The following is a 14045-nucleotide window of genomic DNA, read 5'->3' as shown; positions in this document are numbered from 1 at the left end:
TACAACAATGGCTACAGAAGGGTACATAAACCTTAATTAACCTAACCGAAAAAAAAGCCCTGCGGCAAACATTTGCCACAAGTTTGCATCAAACACTGCCGCAAGCTTGCAGCAAGCGTTTGCTGCAAACTTTCCGCAACCATTTTACCATGCAAATAAGGTTTGCGGCAAGCTTGCTTCAAACATAATTATACAAATTAGATTTGTCGCAAGCTTGCGGCAATTGTTTGCTGCAAGCTTGCGGCAAATGTTTGTTGTAAACTTGCGGCAAACTTGCAGGAACTACTGTTGAAAGCTTAACAGACATGTATATAACTACAACTAGGGACTTTCTAAACTAGTATATTTAGATTAGAAAGTCGCTGCTCCAACGAATGGGTGTGTTTGACTGCTAAGGCATTGACCATAATGTGTTCGTACGATCGGTCGGGAAACGTTAAAAAAAATGAACCAATAGCTGATTCAGCCGGTAACGAATTTCCGATATCATAAAAGATTCACAATACAAAGGAAACGTCTGCTTAATAGAGCCCTTAAATAAATGTGAATAGTTGAGTTTTATTCAAAATTGTTGAAAGCAAAGTTTCATATGTGTTCTCGTACGAATACTGAAAAATAGACGGACGGCTACACGAAAAAAAAAATATACTGAAACGGTTCACTTTCGATCAAAAATGCGGAAAATGACAGATATATCACGTATCATGATAACACTGTTCAAACTGTAAACTTGTGTTGTTTATAATATAAATTCAAGTTCTTCTTGTACTTTATTTTATTACTTAAAAAAATGGTGTAGAAAATTCAGGGGAGGCAACCAAAACCTGACCTAAATACCGAAAGAAAAGGATGAAAATGTTTATTTAAGAATTCCATTAGTTGGTCATGTATAGCTCTTTCATAAATTTGGAAATACATAGTAACACACTTACAGGTCTATAGTCTACTTTATCATGAGAGTTATTCTTTTAAAAAGTGGGGAAACCAGAACAGCTTTAAGATTATTAGGAAAAATTGTGCTTTCAATTGATTTATTAACTAAGATTTTAATAGGATTTGATAATACTGGCTGTGCCAATTTTATATTTTTGGTGAAATATTGTCATATCCAGTGGCTTTTCTTATATTTAACCTATTTATCTGTTTACTCACAAACTCTTCTGTTACAGGTTTAAAATTCAATTCATTATAATAATTTTTAGTTTCTTCAATTTTTATTATACTTGAGTTGGATGATTTCTGTCTGTTTTTATCTCCTATAACTTTAGCCACATTTGTGAAAATTTTATTGAAAATTTCTGATACCTCTTTAGGATCACTGAGAATTTTATCATTTTCATATAAAATTATGTTATTTTTTGATTTTATATTTTTATTTGATAAAAATGGTTAAATAGTGGAATTAAATGATGTTGGAATAGTGGAATTAAATGATGTTGGATCACAAGCAGTTTTTTCATAAAATATACAAAAATATGTTTTAATTGAGCTCTTTTTTAATTTTGTCACAGTATTTCTCTGTTTTCTGTACAACTCCCAATTGACATCCCTTTTGTTTTTAAGAAATCTGTTATGGTACATTCTTTTTTTTTTTTTGTAAATTGCACTTCTTAGATCTTTATTCATAAAAGGTGCAGCTGATACTATTGATCTTCTTTTTTTGAATGGTATATGCTTGTCAGTTATGTTAACAAATTCAGATTTTATCACTGAACAGTGGCGGATCCAGAATTTTTCATAAGTGGGGGCCCACTGACTGAATCACTGGGGCCCGCTCCAGTCACGCTTCAATGATTCCCAATTAAGCAACCAAATTTTTTCCCCAAAAGGGGGGGGGGTGGGGCCCGGGCCCCCTGCCCCCCTAAATCCGCCTCTGCTGAATCTTTGCTCACAACAAACCGAAAGATCATATATAAATGCATTAATAGCATAAGTGTGTTGTAACTTTGCATTAAAAACTTATTAAAAAAAAGATGATTCAGTACCTCTATAATTAAAAACAATATGTCTGTCATCAATAAAAGCAAAGTTTAAATAAGGATTAATTATATTGCATAGTCTACAATAGTATAACGTTTACCCCCTTAACACTGTGAGTGCCATGCCATTCCGGTGTTAATCCATTGTCTACAGTAGTTTAACGTTTACCCCCTTACGACTGTGAATGCCATGCTCTCTTGTGTTAACCCTTTTAACTTTAAAACTTACCTGGTCTTTTTTGTTTTTTCCTTAATTGATTATTCAACTCTCGCGGTAACTTGTCTGATCATACATATATATAGAGAGCATTTTTTATAGTCTTGTTAACACTTCATGTATTTATTTTTTGGAACAGATTTTAGAATGCCACATTAACAAGGTTAAAAAACCAGATTATAATATCTTAAAAATGTAAAAGAAGAAAAAAAGAAGAAAAATAATGATATATTGACATCTGATTAAAGACATACGGTATTTCTAATGTAGCAATTTATAAACTTTCAGTGATCCATGATAGGTCAAGGTACGGTTTTCAACACGGGGCCTTGGTTCACAACGAACAGCAAGGTAGTTAAAAGACCAAAAAATATTCTTACATCTTTCTAAGTAAGAAAAAAAAAACTATATCTTTCTAGTCTATATTTTCAACCTTTGACAGGCGTAGAAAACAAACGGGTGTCTTCTATTCCGTCCGTAATTTTTGGGAAAAGTAAGTCTAAATTTAGAATCATGGTTGAAATTGAAATATTTAACCTATCTTATATTTGTTTACTCAAACTCCTCTGGTACATGTTTAGTTTCCCATATTTTTAAGGACCACTGTATTTGTCAAAGTTTAAACATGATACATTTTATAAATATACATTAGTGTGATTTCTTTTCTTTGTTGTTATCATTGATTTAATTGTATTCAAATACTTGTAATCATTTTGTAAACATTTGTACCAAATTTAACTTTTAATTATTCTGCCTGTAATGGGCGTCTTCATTTGACAATAAAATATATTTGATTATGATTTGATTTGATTTGATTAATACATTGTACATAGAATTTATAAGAATCCACAAATAGTTAATTCCACTACGTGATTGAATGATTTTGACGTTTGTGGTTCAACGTATATTAAAATTCATAATAGAAGTATATCATAATGACACATAATAGAACAATATCATACTGACGTGATCATTTTAAGTACAGAGTCACGTTATAAGAACAAATTTTTTTTTACAAAAAGTCGCATAATATTATACAAAACAAAACAAAAGTCAATACAAACACATTGACGAGATGTATAAGTACCAATTACCAATTGATTTTTCAAGTCAATTCAATATTTTATTTAAGTCTCATCTCTCAATAATATATAATACAACATTACATTAAATGTAAAAATATATAAACATAAAAGGAGAGCCATTCTGTACAGAATTACAAGAGACTATAACTTTAAAAATTATGTAAAGAATGCATCTATTGTAAAACATATAGACATTAACATTATTTACAGTATAAAACATTTCTGCGTCTATTTAAAATAAGATTACAGGCTTTGGCACAGCTACGAATCATATTATTATCTGTAAATAAAAACACTAATTTCTGTTTATCATCATAAGACATAAAATCTTGAAATCAAATAATGTTTTTCTAAAATCATCATACAAGGGACACGATAAAATAACATGGGCTTCATCTTCTAAAATATTTTTACAATTATCACACACTCGATCTTTTAAAATTAGTTTTTCAAATCTCCCCGTTTCTATTCTTAGTGGTGCTACACCACATCGAAATTTGGCAAAATAACTCCTTTGCGAAAATGGCATTGGCATCTGTTTCAAAACTGTTCTTAAATAGATTATATGTACGCAGTTTGTTACCACCTTTACCAGATAAAGCTTTCTCTGATTGTAAATTGCTTTGCCACTGTTCGACATATTTACTAAACATTTCAGACATAACAGTATTGACAACTGAGGTACTATCAACATAATCTGTAATGATACACAAATGTTCTGCATTATACTCAGAAAACGTTTTCCTTACATAAAAATTCCAATTTTTTATACACTTATTTTCTTTACTCATAATGTCTGCCCTCATGAAAATTTTTCTGTTTAAACGCTCAGAACTCATATTGTTCAAACGGCACCATAGTCGAATTAAGCATTGCCATTGTTTTTGAAAGATAGGTATCCACCCCATATCCCCTGCAACTGTAGCATTTAGAGTATATTTACCCACTCCAAGAAAAAATCTGCAAGCTCTATTATGAATGGCATTTATAAAGGAAAATGTTTTGCAACCCCAAATACCAGCACCATATTCAACAATTGAAAGCACCTAACTCTCATATAATTTTGAGAAGACATTATGAGTAACACCACCTAATATTTTGCACTAGGCTATAATAAGGCCAAGTGCTCTATTTGCAGAAGCTGCAACAGCGTTAGCAGTTACATTATAATCTAAAAATTCACTTAAAACTAAACCTAAATATGTATAAGCAGTAGAATATTCAATGATATCATTCCCACATTTAAATTCAACATGTGATTTGTCAACAGAAGGTGTTCTAAAATGCACAATATTACACTTTTTGGAATTAATGGTCATACAATTATCTCCACACCATACATCTAATGCATTTAACAGTATTTGTGATTCTTTTTCATCGTTTGCAAGTAAACCCACATCATCAGCATATAGCAAAATACAAACTTTTCCATCATCAATATCAATACCACACTCATATGATTTCAAAAATGAAACTAGGTCATTAATATATAAATTAAATAACAAGGGAGATAATGGACATCCTTGTTTAAAACCACTGTTAACATTAAACCATTCTGATAAATGGCCGTTTAATCGTACTGAACATAATATATTTGAATAAATAGACTGTATAGCAGCACAAAAATGTTCAGCCACCCCCATTACATTTAACCTGGATCATAGTATATTTCTATTGATGGTATCATATGCCTTTTTAAAATCAATAAACGCGCTAAAGGTAGATTTACGAAGCTTCTTTCTGACTTCAATTATGTTTGTAAGAGAAGACTATTGGTCTATAGTGCTTCGATTTTGACGGAAACCATTTTGTTCGTCGATTAATATGTTATTGTCATCTATCCATTGCATAAGCCTTTCGTTTAAAATATTACAATAAAGCTTATAGGAAACACAAGCTAATGCAATAACGTTAATAAAAAGTCATTAAAAGTGTCTTTCGTATATGCATGATTTTGAGTTTTAAAAACCTTGGTTGAAATCTTTTGATTCAGCAAATTACTATATTCCGACTTCCATTTATCTAAAACAGCTGTCAGTTTTGAATTAAAATTCCCATCTTGATCTATGACCCCCAGTGGAATTACTGACTTTCGGTTTTCCGCTACCCCAATTTTACCAATTTTTTTCCAGAACTGCTGTTGGTTTCTTTTTGATTCCAACAACAGGTCCTGTTGCATACTAAACCAATACTTTCGCTTACATTTTTTAACCTCCCTGTCAAAATAGTTTCTCTTCTGTACATAAACCGACTTCAATTCAGAAGCACGTGAACTATTATTAAATTTATTCCACGTTTTTTCGGCCTTGCAGCACATATCAACCCATAACTTGTTTAAATCATCAGTCCACCAAGGTTTCTTGATTCTATGTTTCTTGTTTGTAAGACTACTGCCACCTATACATACAGTTTTACAAGTTAGTTTGTCATTCATTTCATCTTCTACCGTTTTACAAAACGATGAAAATATATCATTTACACAACTTTGTTCTTGTTTAATCATATCAAACTTTTTTTATAAAAGAATTAATTTCTAGATATATATAATCAGTATTCATAAAATTCGTTCGTATGTTCTTACAATCATATTTATTAAAACTAGACCGTTCTAATTCTTCTTCTTTTAGCAATTCTACTGAAATAAATGAGCTCAGATCAAAATTCCATTTAATCAATGAATGATCAGAAATCAACTTTAAATCCACCCCTGATAAATCATAGCCCGCCAAGTTCACCAGGTCATTGGCTCTTATCACTGCAAAATTGCTAAATAAATGTAAATAATCATATGGTACAATACAATAGTCTACCACTGAACAGCCTTTGTCACATGGTACAAATAATCAAACATTAAAAGCACATGTATGTTGTTTTTGTTTTGTTTAGAAGGCCGGTACACTACTTATACTTACTCCATCAGGTAATCAACACTTTAAAAAATAAAATTAACATAGAGACCTAATGGGAAACTTTTTTAATTATTGACCAAAAATTATGAAATTAATAGTCAGAGTTAGTATATACCATATAATAATATACATCAAGGAAAAAAATATTAATTCATAAAAATGAATTTTTAATAATTTTTTTCTGCAAATATATAGAAGTCAAATGGACAATAATCAGTGTGTCAAAAAATATATCTTTATCAACCTGCCTGGTTGAGTTTTCCGGAGTCAAATATGCTACACATAAATTGAATCTAAAGTCTGAACTTTTATGTTTGAAAGAGACCCACAAAATACCCTCAAATGATGTGTCTAACACTCCAATATCAAACATTTCGTAATAAGATTTTGTAATAAACAGTCCTACCCCACCAGAACCAGTTATGGCTTTTTTATGTAGATTTTTTCTATTTTGACCAATCCAGTTATAACTAATTACATGTAAAACGTCATCATACTTTAAATGTGTTTCACATACACCTACAATATCTAAATTCAACATGTTTATACAATCAGTTCTAATATTATTATTTTCAGAAACAGTGTTTTTATTCCAATCATTCACTTTCCAAAACCCGGCTGCAATCTTCCATCTACCCTGTGTCGTGTGCCCTTGCTGTTCACCATTTCTGTACCGAGCCACGACAAAGTAACGCCTTTCCTGTGTTGATCCATGATAGTCTACAATATTTTAACCTATACACCCTTAACACTGTGCATCCCACGCCTTTCCTGTGTTAAACATATTAAACTATATAAATAAAGGCAACAGTAGTATACCGCTGTTCAAAACTCATAAATCCATGGACAAAAAACAAAATCGGGGTAAGAAACTAAAACCGAAGGAAACGCATTAAATATAAGAGGAGAATAACGACACAACACCGAAACGCAACACACACAGAAACGGACATAGCATCAGACAAAACACCACTAGAATAACAAATATAACATCAAAACCAAATACATGAATTTGGGATAGACAAGTAACTTACCTGGTCTTTATTGTTTTTCCTTAATTGAGTATTCAACTCTCGCGATAACTTGTCTGATCATATATATAGAGAGCATTTTTTTTTATAGTTTTGTTAACACTTAATATATTCATTTTTAGCAACAGATTTTAGAATGCCACATTAACAAGGTTAGAAAATAACGATAATATTAATACTGTGAAAGTACTTTTGTTCGTGGGGTACCAATTTTCGTGGTTTTCGTTGATGACTTTATCCACGAATTTAAGTGTCCAACGAAATAAAACAACCATTGTCCAAATCAAGCCATGGAAAGATCCCCATCGGTAGGTTTGACTACTGATATGATTTAGAGAATATATTGAATAACGCCAAATCTGAGAATACTTTTATAGCAGTCACAGAACTACAACCGCATGCAGGATTATACCAATTTAATCTTAAATAACCTAAACTGTACAACTTTTGATCTTTAAATTATTATAAAAATATTTTTGATCGATGAAAGTCAGATTTTCAGCATTGGTATGCTAGTATGATAAAGTGTTCATTTTATATCCTCATAGTTCTCGTACATATGGAAAATAACAGTTTCATGCTGAGCTTGATTTTGGTAAGATTTTTTTGACAATTCAAGATATTTTTATAGCACTTGTTTATGTTACTGTTTTCTTTATGGCCTAATTAACACCTTTGCTGGTCTTTAATCTGTTGATCACTTTATCATGGATTAATTAGTGCTATCACAACGATATACACAGGTCAATGTTTACTTTGCAATTTCCTCAATCCAGACTATTTGTAACCTTCATTTCTGAAGGCTTCAATTTAATAAAAAAATTTTTGGAAAACTAAAATCCACGAATTTAAAAACCCACGAACATGTAAATTTTGTTCAAACCACGAAAATTGATACCCACGAATTAAAGTACTTTCACAGTATCTTACAAAAATGTACAAGAAGAAAAAAAGAAGAAAATAATGATTTATTGACATCTGATTGAAGACATACGGTATTTCTAATGTAGCAATTTAGAATATAAAAGTGTTCCATGATAGGTCAAGGTACGGTTTTCAAAACGGAGCCTTGGCTCACAACGAACAGCAAGCTTTGAAACACCCCAAAACATTCTTACATCTACCTAAATAAGAAAAACAATATATCTTTCTAGTCTATGTTTTCAACCTTTGACAGGCGTAGAAAATAAACGGGTGTCTTCTTTTCCGTCCGTAAATTTTGGGAAAAGTAAGTCTAAAATTAGAATCATGGTTGAAATTGAAACTTCACATGTTTGATATGCATATAAATAGAACATGTTATTTTTGCTTTATCAAATTTTAATTTTAATGTCATGTCTTTGTATCTTCCATTTTGACATGAGCGTCACTGATGAGTTCCATGTAGACGAAACGCACGCAATTTTTTAGGTAAATACAAAAATGAAAATGGAGTCTGATTCCCAATAAGAAACGTGATAAATGTTCTTTTCAAATATCAAACTGACTGAATAGAGTTACTGTATAATAATAAGGGGACCAAAGATAACATGACGCTTGTAACTGCAGTTTGATATTTGGTAGAATGAGAGGTGAAATGAGTTGATATAAAAAGATGATATGGTATGATTTCCCATTTGACAACTCTTCACAAGTGACTCAATGACACAGACACTAACAACTATAGGTCATTGTACGGCCTTAAACAATAATCAAAACGCATACTGCAAAGTCAGCTATAGAAGGCCCCGAAATGACCAATGTTAAACAATTTAAACGAGAAAACAACTTAATTTATGTACAAAATATGAATGAAAAACAAAAATGTAACATATTTTAACAAAAAGCAGCCACTGAAATACAGGTTCCGGACTTTGGACTGGCACATACATACAGAATGTAGCACAGTTGAACATGTAAGCGGGATCGATCCCAACACTTACTTAACCTAGGACAGTGGTGTGACAGTACAAAATAAGCCAAACTATAAAAATCTGACATTTGAAAAAGTCGTGTATTCCGTGTGCATGGAATGTGTTGATTTGTCATGTGTGTCTATATTTGGGTATGCTCGATTAAAACTTATGTAATATTTATTTTTTCACTACATAAAAGTAATTGCCTGCACAAGTGTTTCTTACCAAAATACATGTATCGTCCTCGATGTCAAAATTTAAGGTCACACGAAGGTCAAAATTTAAAAGGTAAACAACACCTCATCCAGATGAGAGTTCCATGTCAAAAGACGAAAATTTAAGGCCTGGTTGTTTTTTTTACGGAAAAGGCCAAATTTAAAGGTCACATGAAGGTCATCGTAATGTAAGATACTTAATTCCGTGATGATTCGTCCACATTTTGAACATCTAAGACCTAGATCGAAAGACAAAAAAGTGATTGTCATTATGTACTATCAGAATGAATTTTGTTCTCATTTATTGAGCCAATTTACGGGTGGGGGCGTATTCTAAACTTTAATACGAAAATATCTGGCGGTTAAATTCTTTTACATTTTGCAAGAACAACTGACTTGTATAGCACTCTGAATTGTTAGTCTTTGGAAACAAAAAAAACAACACACTTTTTTTCAAGTGTTTATATACAAAATGAACTATTTTTCTAAAAGTGTACATATATTTTCTGAAAGAAAAGAAAAATGTCACATAAATTGACATGCACAAGTTGAAAAAAAGTTTTGTTTTTTTTAGTTTTTGTGCTGTATTTGTAAATATTTCATTAATTGCAATGAAGACAAGAAATACTTGTGTTAAACTTTCCGTGCATATAATAAATTCTAGATAACGTACACAAAACAAAGATACAGTTTTAAAATACGACGACCACACCAATATTATAATTTGAGTATTTTATTTCAGATCTTTAAAAAAAAGCTTGCGAAGATTTTCTGTCTCTTTAATAATTGTTTCTTTTACGCGAAATTTCAATCGACACAAACAGATTATACCTTTACGATAATAGAGTTTGACGTTGCCAAGCACACATAACAAAGCAGATTAGTAAATGTCACCATTATTGTCCAATGCAAAATATAAATGAAAAAATACGGGAAGGATAATTATAAAACTATTAATAGGGGAAACAGTCTTTGAAACTGTTGACTGGCATATGGTTTTTGGAATGAAATTATTTCATTTTTCTTAATATAAAAAAAACGAGGTTTAATGATACATTTTTATCTTCAATATAATTTTATACACGAGTGTTGAACAAACGTAAACAAAGTCACCGTAGAGTTTGTACAAGGCGACAAAAAGCATGCGATTCTGGTCACAAGTGTTCCGCAGAACGTATGAAAGTGAATATGATAACAGATAAAGTTTAATCAGATAAATAGGTCAGTGTTATACAAATATTATAGTTATTTGTTGTCATCTTTTGTTTTTAAATCTGATATTAATTGTATCGCGTTCCTTTCGTTACTGAACACCGTTCTATGCTATATGTTAATACAAAGGTTAAAATTTTAATGTCTAAATAATAAACACTTCCCTTTTAAACTGAAATATAAGAAATTCAAGTAATTGAGTTTAAAACATGTATCAACGCATATGTATAACAGAAGTAAAGCAGTAAACAGGCAAAATTCCAACTTTTCTCATTTTTTTTGTCTAACTCTATGTTGAATACTTATAAACACAACATGGGCTGCACGTATTTTAACATTTACATAAACATACTGAATTTTACATTTTTCAGGGTGTTTTATTTTCACAACAAAAAACGAAAAAGCGCCGTGCCATGCGTGACAGATTTCAAATTTTAAAACGATTGTAAAGTTTACGATGAAAACAGTCACACAATTCATATTCAAATCAAGAAATAAAACACAAAAACCTTATTATGACCTTGGTATAAAAAGACATCTGGCGCACTAGATATGTGTACATCATTCGATTCTAAAACATAACAGTCTATCCAGGTGTTTCTTGAAAATATGTTACAAAATTTGTTAAAGATAAGGTCGTTTGTAGCATAATAGATTTGTTAGTTTTAAACACAAATGTTACTCGTGGTCGTTCTTCAAGGACAATCAATAAAATGTTTTACCATTCAATCAAATAAAGAAGGTGATGATATTATCCAAACAAGACCGTTGAACTACTAACATTCTAAAAATCTGTATTAATTTGGTTATAACTTTGAAACAATTTATGTCTGTTTCGTTCTGGAAGTCAATAACGCATTCCTCTGGTATCTTACAAGCGCGTTCAACGTCAAAGAATAATTGCATATCGCAAAAACTACACAATATTTTATTAGGTAATGTAAATGATTTCCGGAAAACTAAATGAATGTCAAATCGAGCTATATATATACACAATATATATATGTATATCAATTGTCTGAAAATAAACTGACAACGCCATGACTAAAAATGAAAAAGACAAACAGACAAACTATAGAACACATGTCATATGTGTCACAATATAGAAAACTATAGAATAAGCAACACGAACACCAAAAACTAGGGTTGATCTCACTTGCTCCGGAAATGTAAGCAGATCCTGTTCCAGATGTGGCACCCGTTGTGTTGCTCATGTTATAACACATCCGGTAAATAATCTATTTCGGTAGGTTACAATCATGAAAGTGTAGGGGATTGTAGTTACGACGTAAGGAATATATCCGATATTATTTGTGAAACGGTTATTCCATAACGGTCAACCAACTCGTGCTTTCGTCCGTAAAATTTAAGAAGGGATGGTTTCAGCTTCACAATTTCGAACTCTTGGTTTAATAGCTACATTGTGAGCAGGGACACTCTATCAAGAAAATCATGATAGGAAATGTCAGCACGGGAATATCGTATCAATTTGGAGATATATACCCCGTATGAAGGTGCTGCTGGAATTTAGAAATGGAAAGTTCACAATTGGATAGCTGAAATCATCTCTTTTGTCGTAAAGTTTTTAACCGGTATGGATTTGTCACCTCATTTTGGAAACTCTAATATGATGTTTAAAGTTATTGTAATATTACGTAAATTTGGAGTCTTGAGGCTGTACTTAAGTGAGTTTTTGTTTGTTTTGTTATTATGTTATTTTTGATGATGAAACATGTGATATTACATATTACAGTAATCGATACACATTATAGAAAAAAGTAATAGTTTGTAGATCAATTAAGTCATAAGGATATAATAAGATATAAATATAAAAATAACAAATGATTTTGCTAATCAATCAAATAATTAAATAAAAGCTGATTCTAACAAATGCCATTTCTGATCAATTTTTACTATTTGTACAGGGGTCAAGAAACCTGCAGAGTATTTTCTATATTAATCCAATAATAAAGATATTCTACCCCACCATATTTTTTCGGGGATATGTTCTTACATCTACATTTGTATATATTATATTTGAGTAACAACAAAATATTATAATTGTTGTACTGGTGACAAAATCCTCATACACACCAAAAATGACTTAGTTTGCACTGAAAGGCAGAAGAATGACATAATTTTTAATCCAATCTATAACGGATAGCTAAAAGTTTTGTGATACATTAAATTCCCAAAAAATGTGAAAAATATTTTCTTAAATTTCTGATCAAGAAGTAAAAAGTTTCTTTTAATTTACATTTCAATAAAAAAAATAGTTACATGGTAGAATCCTATGAACAATCTTAAATTGAAAGTTTTGCAAGAAAGAGTTTCTGGTTATAATGAAGGGCATTGAATAAATAGCATTCCAATCCTCTCTCTGCATATTTAAATATCTTTCCCATTTTTCACGGGAATATAAAGATATCACTTTATTATCCTTCAAAAATAATATATAGAAAAAATTACAAGATTTTGGTTCCTTTTTAACTTTATCTATATTTAATTTATTTTCAATAATTTCCAGTTTTGAACTACCTTCTATTTAACTTTTCCATCTCTTTGGAATCGAACTTTTAAAAAATACCATTAAATTCTGCAAAGTAAGTATTGATATCATACTTTTTTTAAAATTCATCATACGAGAATAATGTATTAATATCTGACATGAGATCATTAATGAAGAATATACTATTTTCAATATATTTGAACCTCAAAATCATTTTGCCATCCATTTTGATGTTCGGATTCAGCCGTACGGACTGGGTCAGAACTTCAGTATTGTTTTTTTTTTTTTAGCTTAAAGCTTATTTTTTAACTTAAAATAAAAAAAAGATATCATGCCAAAATAGATTAACTTTTTCTGCTAAATAAAGTAAACCTTCTTCACTTAATTGTAAAGTGTAAATCAGGTTAAGTAATTAGTGTTATATGTTTGAACTCCTTGTATTTTGCATTCAATACACAACAATGGCACATAAAAACAATTTGCACTTCATAAGTTTCGTTAATAGCTCTTAAATATCATTTTCCAAACTAAGTATATTCTAGATTTCTCTTCTTTAAAAGTGTACAAGATCATTTAAACTTCTCACCACCATTGCTTTTTAAAGTTAATAACTTCGAAAAAGAGCTCCATAACCTATCAATATGTGTGGCTTATTTTAAAAAGAACTTAAACCCTGAAATAACATATTATGAAAAGTCATTTAACTCACTAGGTATTTAAAATATTTCGATTCCAAATAAGTAAGACAACACCTAGATATAAGATTGTCATAAAACGACATGTGGCTTACTAGATACGTCAAATATACTGTCCGGTCATTCATAGCATTTGGAAGCTATGTACAATGAACAATCAATAAACAGTTGTTTTTACCAGTTAATCAAAAGAACACACTTGTATGGTACATTTGATTTTTTGATGATATCTGAGGAAAATGAAACTATAACTGACTCTTACTATTGTCATGGCTAAACATGTGTATTCAAATGTTTG

The sequence above is a fragment of the Mytilus trossulus genome, chromosome 4 (genome assembly GCF_036588685.1).
Source record: "Mytilus trossulus isolate FHL-02 chromosome 4, PNRI_Mtr1.1.1.hap1, whole genome shotgun sequence".
Classification (NCBI taxonomy): Eukaryota; Metazoa; Mollusca; class Bivalvia; order Mytilida; family Mytilidae; genus Mytilus; species Mytilus trossulus.
This window is presented reverse-complemented; position numbering follows the sequence as displayed.